The 11,370-nt window shown below is 51.1% G+C and overlaps 1 protein-coding gene across 1 annotated transcript in view; it reads left to right on the top strand.

Annotated features, from left to right (window-relative positions):
* Positions 1 to 11,104: 11,104 nt before the first annotated feature.
* The window catches only part of LOC123122999 (uncharacterized), a gene marked incomplete in the record, with an annotated part of 3,437 nt that continues 3,171 nt past the window's right edge, over positions 11,105 to 11,370 (top strand). The window contains 1 exon segment of the mRNA XM_044543395.1: positions 11,105 to 11,370.

Raw genomic sequence — 11,370 nt, forward strand, 5'->3', positions numbered from 1 at the left:
AGGTGAGAAGAACCTCAATGACCTTTTGAGCAATCAAAAGGAAGTTGTGGCCAAGGAGGGAATTGGGTTCGCACCCAAGTCCAAGTCCAAGAAGAAGAACGACAAGACCAAACGACCTCCTCCTCTCAAGCAAACCTTCGTGAAAGAGGGAGAGGGTGCTCCTAAGGAGAAGAAGAAAAATGTGAAGGGTGTTGATGTCAAAAAGGGAAAAACCACCTCCTCCAACAAAGCCGGCAACTTTAACCCTTCTTATGTGTTGTGCCGTGCTAGTGATGGGCATGGTTATGCTAAATTTGACGGTTCTCCTTATGAGTACATTGAATGGTCTATTTGGGTTCCTAAGACCCTTGTTACTAACATCAAAGGACCCATTACTAAATGGGTACCTAAAACCAAGCATTGATCTCTTGTAGGTGTTTTCTTCCGATGGGGGATCATGTTTGCTCGATAGTGGAGCAACAAATCATATGACCGGGAGCAAGGACTTGGTGGTGGACATGCACAAGATTCCTTCTATGCCCACCAATGTCGAGTGGGGTGATGCCTCGTCTTCTAAGGTATTGGGTCTTGGCAAGGTTGTCATTTCTCATGATCTAACAACCGAGAAATTCATGCTTGTTGAGTCCCTTGCATTCAATCTTCTTTTCGTTCATCAACTTGCACTCATGGGCTTTGCCACTTTCTTTGATATTGATACCGTGGCCCTCTTGTGGAGCAAGACTCTTAAAGTAGCCTTTGTTGGGCATGTCGAGAACGGTCTTTATGTGATTAACTTTTCAGAGCAACCCACTAAGACCGTGACATGCCTAATGGCTAAAGTTGATGTGGGATGGCTTTGGCATCACCGTTTAGCCCACGTCAATATGAGATCTTTGCAAAGTCTCCTCAAGGGGGACCATGTCTGTGGACTAACAAATGTTAGTTTTGCCAAAGATCGTGCTTGTAGTGCTTGTATCAAAGGGAAGCTTCATGAAAAGGCTCATCTCCCACGACTATCATCTACTCGAAGAGACCCTTGGAGCTCCTTCACATGGATCTTTTTGGGCCTCCATCCTTTGATAGTCTTGGAGGTAGAAAGTATTGCTTGGTGATTGTGGACGATTATTCAAGGTACACTTGGGTATTTTTCTTCAAGAGGAAGAGTGAGACTCAACAAATCGTCATCGATTTTGCAAATGAAGCTCAACATCAACATGATGCAAAGATCTTGACAATAAGAAGTGACAACGGCACCGAGTTCAAGAACTACACCTTGGATGAGTTTCTTAGTGATGAGGGGATCAAGCATCAATATGCTGCACCATATACCCCTCAACAAAATGGTGTCGCGGAGAGGAAGAACCGGATGTTGATGGATGCGGCAAGGACCATGATGGCGGAGTTCAAGTCTCCATACAACTTTTGGGCTGAAGCCATCAACACAGCTTGTCATGCATCCAATCGGCTCTATCTCCGCAAAGGCTTGAATAAGACTCCTTATGGAATTCTCACCGGTAACAAGCCCAATCTCAAGTACTTCCGGGTGTTCGGGTGTAAGTGTTTCATTCTCAAGAAATGTGTTCGTTTATCTAAATTGAGGCTAGATCTTATGAGGGCATATTTTTTGGTTATGCTACAAAATCTCATGCTTACCGTGACCTCAACAAGTCCACCGGACTCATTGAGGAGACGTGTAACATGGAGTTTGACGAAAATAGCGGCTCCCTAGTGGAGCAAAGTGGTACTTGTGATGTAGGTGATGAAATTCCTCCCCAAGCCATAAGAAGAATGGGTATTGGTCATATTCTACCCATTAAGGAACCCCTTGTGGCCAAAGGAGAAGGACAATGCTCCACTTAAGTGGAGCCATCACCTCCTCAAGACCCACATGCTTCCGAAGAACAAAGTGAAGGCCCTCAACCTCATGAACAAGACCAAGGACAAGATCAACCTCAAGATGGTGGTGAACCACCAAATCTTGCCCAAGGTCAAGTTCTCCCCCTCGAGCAAGTTCAAGATCAAGAACAAGCTCAAGACGGCGCTCAAGATAATCAAGTTAACTCTCCTCCTTCCACATCCGAGGAGGAATTAGAGCGTCATGCCGCGAAGATTGCTTCCAAGCTCACCACCAAAGGTCATCTCATGGAGAATGTGGTTGGAAGCCTAAGAAAGGGGGTAAGCACTCGTAGACAATTAGCAAACTATTGTGAACATCACACGTTTGTCTCTTGTGTTGAACCCCAAAAGGTCTATGAGGCGCTCGAAGATCCGGATTGGCTCAATGCCATGCATGAAGAACTCAACAACTTCGAGTACAACAAGGTGTGAAGATTGGTGCCAAGGCCGTCGGGGAACCACAATGTCATTGGAACCAAGTGGGTATTCAAGAACAAGCAAGATGCTCATGGGAACATCATTCGCAACAAGGCAAGATTGGTAGCACAAGGCTAATCCCAAGTCGAGGGTATCGACTATGGTGAAACATTTCCTCCCGTTGCTCGCCTTGAATCCATTCGTTTGTTGATTGCTTATGCTTCCCATCACAACTTTAAGTTATAACAAATGGATGTGAAAAGTGCTTTTCTTAATGGTCCTATTAGTGAGTTGGTTTATGTCAAGCAACCCCCCGGGTTCGAGGATCCCTACTTCCCGGATCGTGTGTATCAACTCGATAAGGCACACTATGGCCTTAAACAAGCCCCACGTGCGTGGTATGACCACCTTACCGAGTTGTTACAAGATCGTGGATTTGAGGTTGGGCAAATCGATCCCACTCTTTCTACTAAGAAGGTCAAAGGGGAGTTGTTTGTATGCCAACTATATGTTGATGATATTATCTTTGGTTCCCCTAACAAAGCTTTCAATGAGGAATTTGCCGCTCTCATGACCTCTAAGTTCAAGATGTCTTCGATGGGAGAGTTGAAGTTCTTCCTTGGTTTTGATATCAAACAAACAAGAGAAGGTACCTTCATTAACCAAGCCAAATACACTCAAGACATGCTAAAAAGATTCAAGCTAAGTGATGTCAAGTCGGCTTCTACTCCAATGCCTACCAGGTGCCAACTTGACATTGATCCAAATGGTAAAGCGGTGGATCAAAAGGTATATCGCTCCATGATTGGCTCCTTGCTTTACCTTTGTGCATCTAGACCGGATATCATGTTGAGTGTGGGAATATGTGCATGATTTCAAGCCGCACCGAAGGAAAGCCACTATGTGGCGGTCAAGCGAATCTTTCAATATTTGGCTCATACCCCAAACTTTGGCTTATGGTACCCAAGAGGAGCAAACTTCAAGCTTGAAGGATATACGGATTTTGATTGGGCGGGAGACAAAGTGGATAGGAAGTCCACTTCTGGAGGGTGCCAATTTCTTGGTTGCTCTTTGGTGAGTTGGTCTTCCAAGAAGCAAAGTTGTGTGTCTCTCTCGTCCACCGAAGCGGAATATGTGGCGGCCGGTAGTTGTTGTGCACAACTCTTATGGATGAGGCAAACTTTAAAGGAGTACGGTGTCATTTGTGACAAAGTGCCTCTTTGGTGTGATAATGAAAGTGCCATCAAGATTTCTCTCAACCCGGTGCAACATTTCAAGACGAAGCATATTGAGATTCGGTATCACTTCATCCGAGATCACATTAGGCGAGGGGAGATCGAGCTCAAGTATGTCAACACTCATGATAACCTTGCAGATATTTTCACAAAGCCCTTGGATGAAGCAAGATTTCACGAGTTAAGGCATGAGCTAAATATCATTGATTCGAGCAATGTGACTTGAACCCTTGCACCTCCCACCACACTCAACTTGTTGTCTAGTTTAGGTGTAGGCATGGACATAGGGGGAGTGTTGTTCTCTCAATGAACTCTTCCTCCCCCCATTATGCATAAATTGATCGACTCTTTCACATTAGCCATTTTTTATGGTAGTTGTGCTCCAAAGACGAGTTTTGGTCATGGACCCAAGGATAATTCTTCGCGGTGCCATACCAATTGACTCAAACATAGGTGGCTCCGGCCACCGCCCTCCCTTTGGAGAAGGTGTGTCTCGTAGTTAGTCTTTGTTGTCGTGTGGCTTCCTCTTCTCCTTGCCGTGTTTGGGTCGTCGCATGTGTTCGCTTCTTAGTTAGTCGGTGTTCTTCCGAAGGTTGTTTTGCTTTTTCTTCCTTTCTCTCGTGTGTTCTTGCACTCTCTTGGTTTACGGTACTACCAGGGTGAACCACGGTACTAGCGCAGGAGTTGGTGGCTCTGCGTTTAGTGCGTGGCCCTCCAGGGGCACGTTACTACCGCTACCTCTGCGGCAGTAATTTTTTACTGCCGCGAAAGAGCGATACTACCGCCCATAGTGCGGTACTTCCGCCCGGGCAGTACTACCGCGATGACCCGCGGTACTTCCGCGCCCACGCGAGCGGGTGGGGGTTAAGAGTGGGACAGGGGGAGTTCTAAGGCCAACTCCACCGCACGACCCCAAACGGACGTCCGAATTAGCCGGATTTTGTCCCTTTGGGGCGCCAATGGGTTCGCCCGTGTCCGGTTGTGTCTGTTGGGTCGTGCGTGCGCCCACCGCGCGGCCGCACCCCAAATCATGTCCGTGTCAGAAAAGCAATAAAAAAAGAAAACATAAATAAAATGACTAAAAAAGTAAATAAACACAGTTTAATAAAGATAAAACTTAGTTAGGGGGGTCCATGGCCACAAAACGGCCTAGTTTCGTCACATTAATAATTAAACATAAAAAAACGGTCACCGCCGGCGCGCTCCTTCCCGTGCCCGTCGATGCCGTCTCCATGGCCATCTTCAGTGGCCGCCGGTGTCGTCGTCGTCGCTGACGAGGTTGACGTAGGACGGCGGCGTCCACAGGTGGGGCGACGGTGCATGGTAGACGGGGGCGGGCTGGATGGCGGGAGGTGCCTGCACCACCTCCTCCCGTGGTGACGCCTCCCGCTCCGGTGACTGCGGTGGAGTGGCGCGCCAGTTCACGCCCACGCCGGCGGCCATCTCCGGAGCAGTGCAGGACCAGGCCCACCCCTGGCCCAGCAGCTGCTGGAACATGGCCGACGGCTCCTCCTCCATCACGTCCTCCCTCCTCTCCTCCGTCAAGGCCGCCATCTGCAGCTCCGGGAAGGCCACGTCGCCGGCGGCAGAGAGTGCCATGGCCTCCTCCAAGTCGTCCCATTGTCGCTCGTCGTGCGTGTTCATGGAGTCCTCCATGACATGCTGCACGAGACGGGCCTCCTCCTCCGCCATCATGCGAGGAGGTGGCGGTGGCGATGGAGATGGCGATAACGACAACATGGGCATGAGGCCGCGCACCAGCCTACGCCCGCGCTCCTGGGGAGCAGCAGCTCGACGCTCTGGGCATGGCCGCCGTGGCCCCATCGACGTGTTAGCGAAGAAGGACGCCCACCGCGTGTCGTGCTCATCGCGGAACCAAGTGTCCCACAATGGCGAGTCGGGGGCATACCTGGGGTCGTAGTAGAGGTCGTCCGGGAGGAGGCGACGGCGGCGCTCGATCTCCTGGCGGCGCGCACGGCCAGTCACCGGGACCGGCGGGATCGGCACGTGGTCGGCCGACAGGTGCCAGTTGTTGGGGAGGTGGGCGTCGCTCCAGGGGATCGGCGTCCTCGTCTCCCAATAACGGCGTCACACCGACGCGCGGATGTAGTGCCAGGCGCGCTCGCCGGCGGATGTGGGGGCGATGGAGAACGCGGGCGGTGAGGGGGCCCAGCGTGGTGGCGATGGCGAGGCCGGCTCCTCCTTCTTCACCGAGCCGCGGTGACGCCCCGACGAGGAGCTAGCCTCGCGGTCGTGCTTGCCTTTGCGGCCGTAGTTCCAGAGCCCCATGGCTGCGGGCGGCCGACCAGCGAGTTCTTGGCTAGGGTTTGGGCCTAGGGCTGTCGGGTTTCGAGGAGGCCGCGGGGTGGCGTGTGGCAGTGTGGACGATGACCGGTCCACGGTTTCCACTTAAAGAAGGACGGCGACCCTTTGATGTGCGGATGACAGGTGGGGCCGCTCGCCCGTGCGCATTGATGTGGGCGGGTGGGAGGTAGGTGGTCGCCTGCCACGCGGGCCCGACACGGACGAGGCACGCGTCCGTTTGGTGTCTGCCGCGACCCAAAACCGGCGCAAGTTTGCGCTCGAAATGGGTCGGCCCGGACACAAAACGGACAAGATGGGTCCGGGCCATCGTGCGCTGGGCCGTCTCATTTGTCCCTTTTACCCCAAACGGACGGGGGCGGACAGGATAGGGTCGTGCGGTGGAGTTGGCCTAACTCCCCCATACCCATTCATCTCTATTCCCCACCCCATCTCTCTCTCTCCTTCCCAAGAACGGCACCGGAGGCCTTCGCCGGATCTCCGTCTTCAGCCGCTCTCCTCGGATTCCGACTGGTGGGATCGTTCCCCACCTCGCCCTCTTGCCATGGACCAAAGTTTTTCCCCAAGTTCCTCTCCCTTTTGTCCTTTGTTGTGCTTTTAGGTTTTGGGGAGATGCATGCGGTGTTCTTGAGATTTTTGGCTAAATCTTTGCAAGTGGGATTCATAGGAGAGTGGTAGTGTAGTTTGCATGCTCTTTGGATAGTCAAAATAGTTCCGGTTGATCAACGGTAGTACCGAAGTTGTCGTGCGGAGGTTCTAGATCCAGATCCGCGACCTCTGTCGCGGTTTTCGATCCGTGTGGTACTACCGCTCCTCCTGGAGCGATACTACCGCAGCCTCACCTGGTTCTGACGCCTTGCGGTACTTCCGCACCTTGGTGTGGTACTACCGCTTGGCGTCCGGAAGTAAAAAAATTACTTCCGCCCCAAGCGCGGTACTACCGTGTCACCCCGGCATGGTACTACCGCGGCTGGAGTGAATGTAATTTTTTACATCCGTAACCCTGCCCGGTACTACCATAGATTCATCCTGCGCCCTTTTGTGTTGTCCAGATCTCATGCTTTGTGTTTCTTTCGGTTTAGTTTTTGATCCTTCTTGTTCCCGTGCGTGTTTTTGTGTCTTTGTGTCTAGGTGGTGGCTCCGGTTCCTTTGCTCGTCGCTCGAATCCTAGCCGTGACACAGGGTCAAAGCGTCTGCGCAATCAATATGAAGCTCCTGAGGGCTCCAATGCCCCCCAATGCAGGACCAAGACCACCGCCAGCAAGCAAAAGGAGCCCGCTATGGGCATGGATGAGATGCCCCAGGCCGAGTTTGTCATTCGAAGGAGCTCAATCCCTATGTGAATCCCCGGGCTAACTTGCGAGGCAATGATCTCTTCTGGACCAAGCAGCAGAATCTGATCTATCTGGATGTGATCAAGGCCAAGCAGAACCTCTACGTGGAAGTTCACTACATTGACATGCATCATATGAGGCAGGACAAGCACCGTGGGTACTTTGGAGAGGCCTTGGATCTAGTGGAGCAGTTCGACATTGAGCACATGCTCACCTTCCACAAGGATTTTGATCCAGAGATCATCGCACAGTTCTTTGCTTCAGTCTACTTCGGCGTCGATGATGCAAGGACCGTGACTTGGATGACTAATGGTCACCGGATGTCTGCTACTTGGAAGGAGTTCATGGAGTTGCTTAACGTTCCAGATGAAGGGCTCGACACACGAGTTGGAGTTCGCCCTCATGCCAACTCTGAGTCTGCCAACAAGAACAAGCTCATGCCATTCCTTGTTCCGAAGACTCTTCCCAACAAGAAGACAACGTGGGTGCTTAATCCCTTCCTTGACATCATGCATCGGCTCTTCCAGAACACCCTCTTCCCACACATTGGTGACATGGGCCAGGTGCATGCTTACCTCGTTGACATGATGCTTATCTGTGAGGAGGCCCGTCAGGCTCAGACTCAGCCACTTGATGTCTCACATATCATGTGGTGTGAGCTTCAGTTCGCCGTGTTCAACCGTAAGGTCCCCATCTATGGGCCTTACCTGTTCCACCTGATCCCCAAGACTTGGGAGCAGCATTTTCCCAATGATGAGTTTGAAGCTCCAGGGTGGATTCGTCATGAGCCCATCAGGCTCCGCATCAAGCCACAATGGGCTAACACCACCACTTCTAATGAGGCTGCCAGGAAGGTTGTGGATGAGGAGGAGATTGAGGAGGAAGAAACTGTTGCGGACCATTCTGCATTCACTACTCCCTCTGCCGAGCCCTCTTGGGCGAAGAAGCTGAAGATCAAGATGAAGAGGCTTTTCTGCATGCAGGTCCAGAGTCAGTACAAGGCTTATGTTGCTCAAAAGGAGGGCCGTCGTCGCGACAACATGATTTTGAGGGCGTGTGGCGAGGACGTGGCCAGCGGCTCTGAGAGGCACATCACCCCCGAGGCTGCCTAGATGGCTAAGCAGGGCTACAAGTTGACCGATTCTGAGGAGGAGTACGTTCCTGCTGCGGAGTCTGGCGACGAGGAGTCTTTTTCCGCCTGAGCTACCACCCTTGTTGTAGGTGCCCTCTCTGCCTTTTTGGTGTCTCGATGCCAAAGGGGGAGAGAGTGTAGGATTTGCGTGTCGTGTGTGCGTGTGCTTCGCTGTTTGCTTTGCTTTTCGTCTGTTGAACTTGTTTGCTTTGGTTTGGTTGTGCTCGTGAGACTAAGTTTATCATATGGTGTAAGACATATGCACTCTATCGTACCTTATTATCTTATTGAGCTTATGCTATATCGTGCTATTCATGTTATGCTCATGTTTACTATCTTGTTTAGTGTCAGCCTTATGTTTGCAAGATATGCTTTGTCTCTAAAATATAGGAGGAGTGGTGATCCTAGCATTCGTGCCATGCAGTCCAAATCACCTTACTCTCTAGCATGAATCTAGGGGGAGCTCGTCTATATTCTAGAGATGTGGGGTTTGCTTGTGCTATATTCTTTCCCTTTGTGCAAATCCCGTATTGTCATCAATCCACCAAAAAGGGGGAGATTGTAAGGGCATCCTTGTCCCTTAGTAGTTTTGGTGATTTATGACAATGCTTTTGCGGACTAATCGTGTGTACTGAGCTTTTCAGATATATCATGACTAAACACAAGACGATTTGTTGCCCCTCGAAAATTATTGAAGACGGCGTTTCTCTACGGTTCTTTTCAGTGGAGTTGAGTCGTAGGAAAGTCGTACTATTAAGAGGGGGTCCGCTTTGGAAAGGTTTGGGTGGAATCTCACGTACACGTCCCCTTTGCACCCCATTTCCTTTGGCTCTTTGGAGTTCTCCTCCGTCTCACCTTGTCTCTACGAAATGAAGGACTCCGAGTTGCTCTTCTCAGGCTGGCGGTAGTACTGCTCCTCTGAGCGGTACCACCGCAGAAGCCAGCAGTAGTACTGGGCTCCGGCACGGTAGTACCGTGGGCTTCCACGGTAGTACCGCTCCTCCTAAGTGGTAGTATCGTGAGGTCTGGCCTGGCGCCGCTGCTCAAGCAGTAGTAGGGGCGGATGTAATTTTTTACATCCATGCCCTACACGGTAGTACCGTGCTACCGAACGGTAGTACCGTGTCGCCTGGCCAAGTGCAGCAGCAGGAGCGGAGGTAGGGGCGGATGTAATTTTTTACATCCGCACCCCTCACGGTAGTATCGCACCCCTGGTCGTGGTAGTACCGTGTCAGATTTTCGCACCGATAAAATCTCAGCGGAGGTAGGCACGGATGTAATTTTTTATATCTGTGCCTACCGTGCCTGGACTGTGGCTGCCCTGCGGTAGTACCGCACAGGGGCGCGGTAGTACCGCGTCTGCGGTTCTACCGCGCCTTGTCTATGCTCATCTGTTCATGTCCAGGTTCTGCCGCGCCCACGGTAGTACCGCGGTCCACCGCAGTAGTACCGAGACCCGTGCGGCAGTACCGCTCCTGTGGTGCGGTAGTACCGTGGGTCGCGGGCTGAGTAGTGGGTAACGGTTGGATTTGTTCCCCCATTATATAAGGGGGTCTTCTTCTCCAAGAAGACTCACCTCTTCCATCCCTAAGCTCCATTATTGCTCCAAGCTCCATTTTCGCCCGATCTCTCTCCCTAGCAAATCAAACTTGTTGATTTGCTCGGGATTAGTTGAGAAGGCCCCGATCTACACTTCCACCAAGAGAAATTTGATTCCCCACTAATCCCTAGCTAATCTTGTTACTCTTGGGTGTTTGAGCATCATAGACGGTTGAGGTCACCTCGGAGCCATAGTCCATTGTGGTGAAGCTTCGTGGTGTCTTTGGGAGCCTCCAATTAAGTTGTGGAGATTGCCCCAACCTTGTTTGTAAAGATTCGGTCGCCGCCTTCAAGGACACCAATAGTGGAATCACATCATCTCGCATTGTGTGAGGGCGTGAGGAGAATACGGTGGCCCTAGTGGCTTCTTGGGGAGCATTGTGCCTCCACACCGCTCTAACGGAGACGTACTTCCCCTTAAAAGGAAGGAACTTCGGTAACACATCCTCGTCTCCACCCTTGGTTATCTCGCGCCTTTACTTTTGCTAGCTTACTTGTGTTATATCCCTTGCTTGCTTGTGTGCTTGTTGTTGTTGCATCATATAGGTTGTTCACTTAGTTGCATATCTAGACAACCTACTTTGATGCAAAGTTGAATTTGGTAAAGAAAAGCTAAAAATTGTTAGTTGCCTATTTACCCCCCTTTAGTCAACTATATCGATCCTTTCACGTGGCAACGACACCGCTTTTCGTCATGAACTTGTTGAATGTTTTGCTTGGAGTTTGTTGAGACTTGATGTTCATGATGAAAATCCATGGTCTCACCTTTAATGGTTGGACCTGGTGACGGCGGCACTAGCGCGTCGTTTCCTTCCTAAAGAATGTTACTCGTAGTGATATGTTGTCAATATATGGTTGGTGCTGATAGTCATTGCAGAATTTTGTCGATGGTTGTTTTGATGGTTTCGTTTTTCTCTCTCGCGCACGCAAGCTTCAGTCTTGTATGATTTTGTTTTTATCGACATGGTTTTTTGATGTGCGTGTGATGGTTGTATGCATTCTAACTATGCAGAGGCCAGGTGTAAGCTTATTGTGTTTGTATTTTCTTAATGTTTTATAACGAGTCAAAAAATAAAAATCGCGCTCTTGTCGAAAAAATAGGGAATTTGTGAAACCGCCCGGGTTTTGGGTACAGCCACCTGTCCGTCCCGTTTTCTTTCGCCTCGCGTTCCTCCCATCAATCCAGAGTCCGGACACGCCACGCGCTTGCCTCCTTTTCCCCTCTCCTCACGCACCTTCCCCCTTCTCCACCACCCTCCAGACCAAACTTCCCCGTCCAAGCAAACAATCGAAAAAAGGGAGGGCGAATTTCGCGCGCCGACGACCTCCCCCCGCCGCCGTGTTGACATCACATGGCCTCGTCGCCCCCGGCGCTCTTGTCCGACTGCCGCCTCCGCTTCTCCGCCGCCTCGCCTAGCACCGTCCGCAGCCTGCATCAGCCTCCTCCTCCTCCCCC

Source organism: Triticum aestivum, chromosome 1B (genome assembly GCF_018294505.1).
Source record: "Triticum aestivum cultivar Chinese Spring chromosome 1B, IWGSC CS RefSeq v2.1, whole genome shotgun sequence".
NCBI lineage: Eukaryota > Viridiplantae > Streptophyta > Magnoliopsida > Poales > Poaceae > Triticum > Triticum aestivum.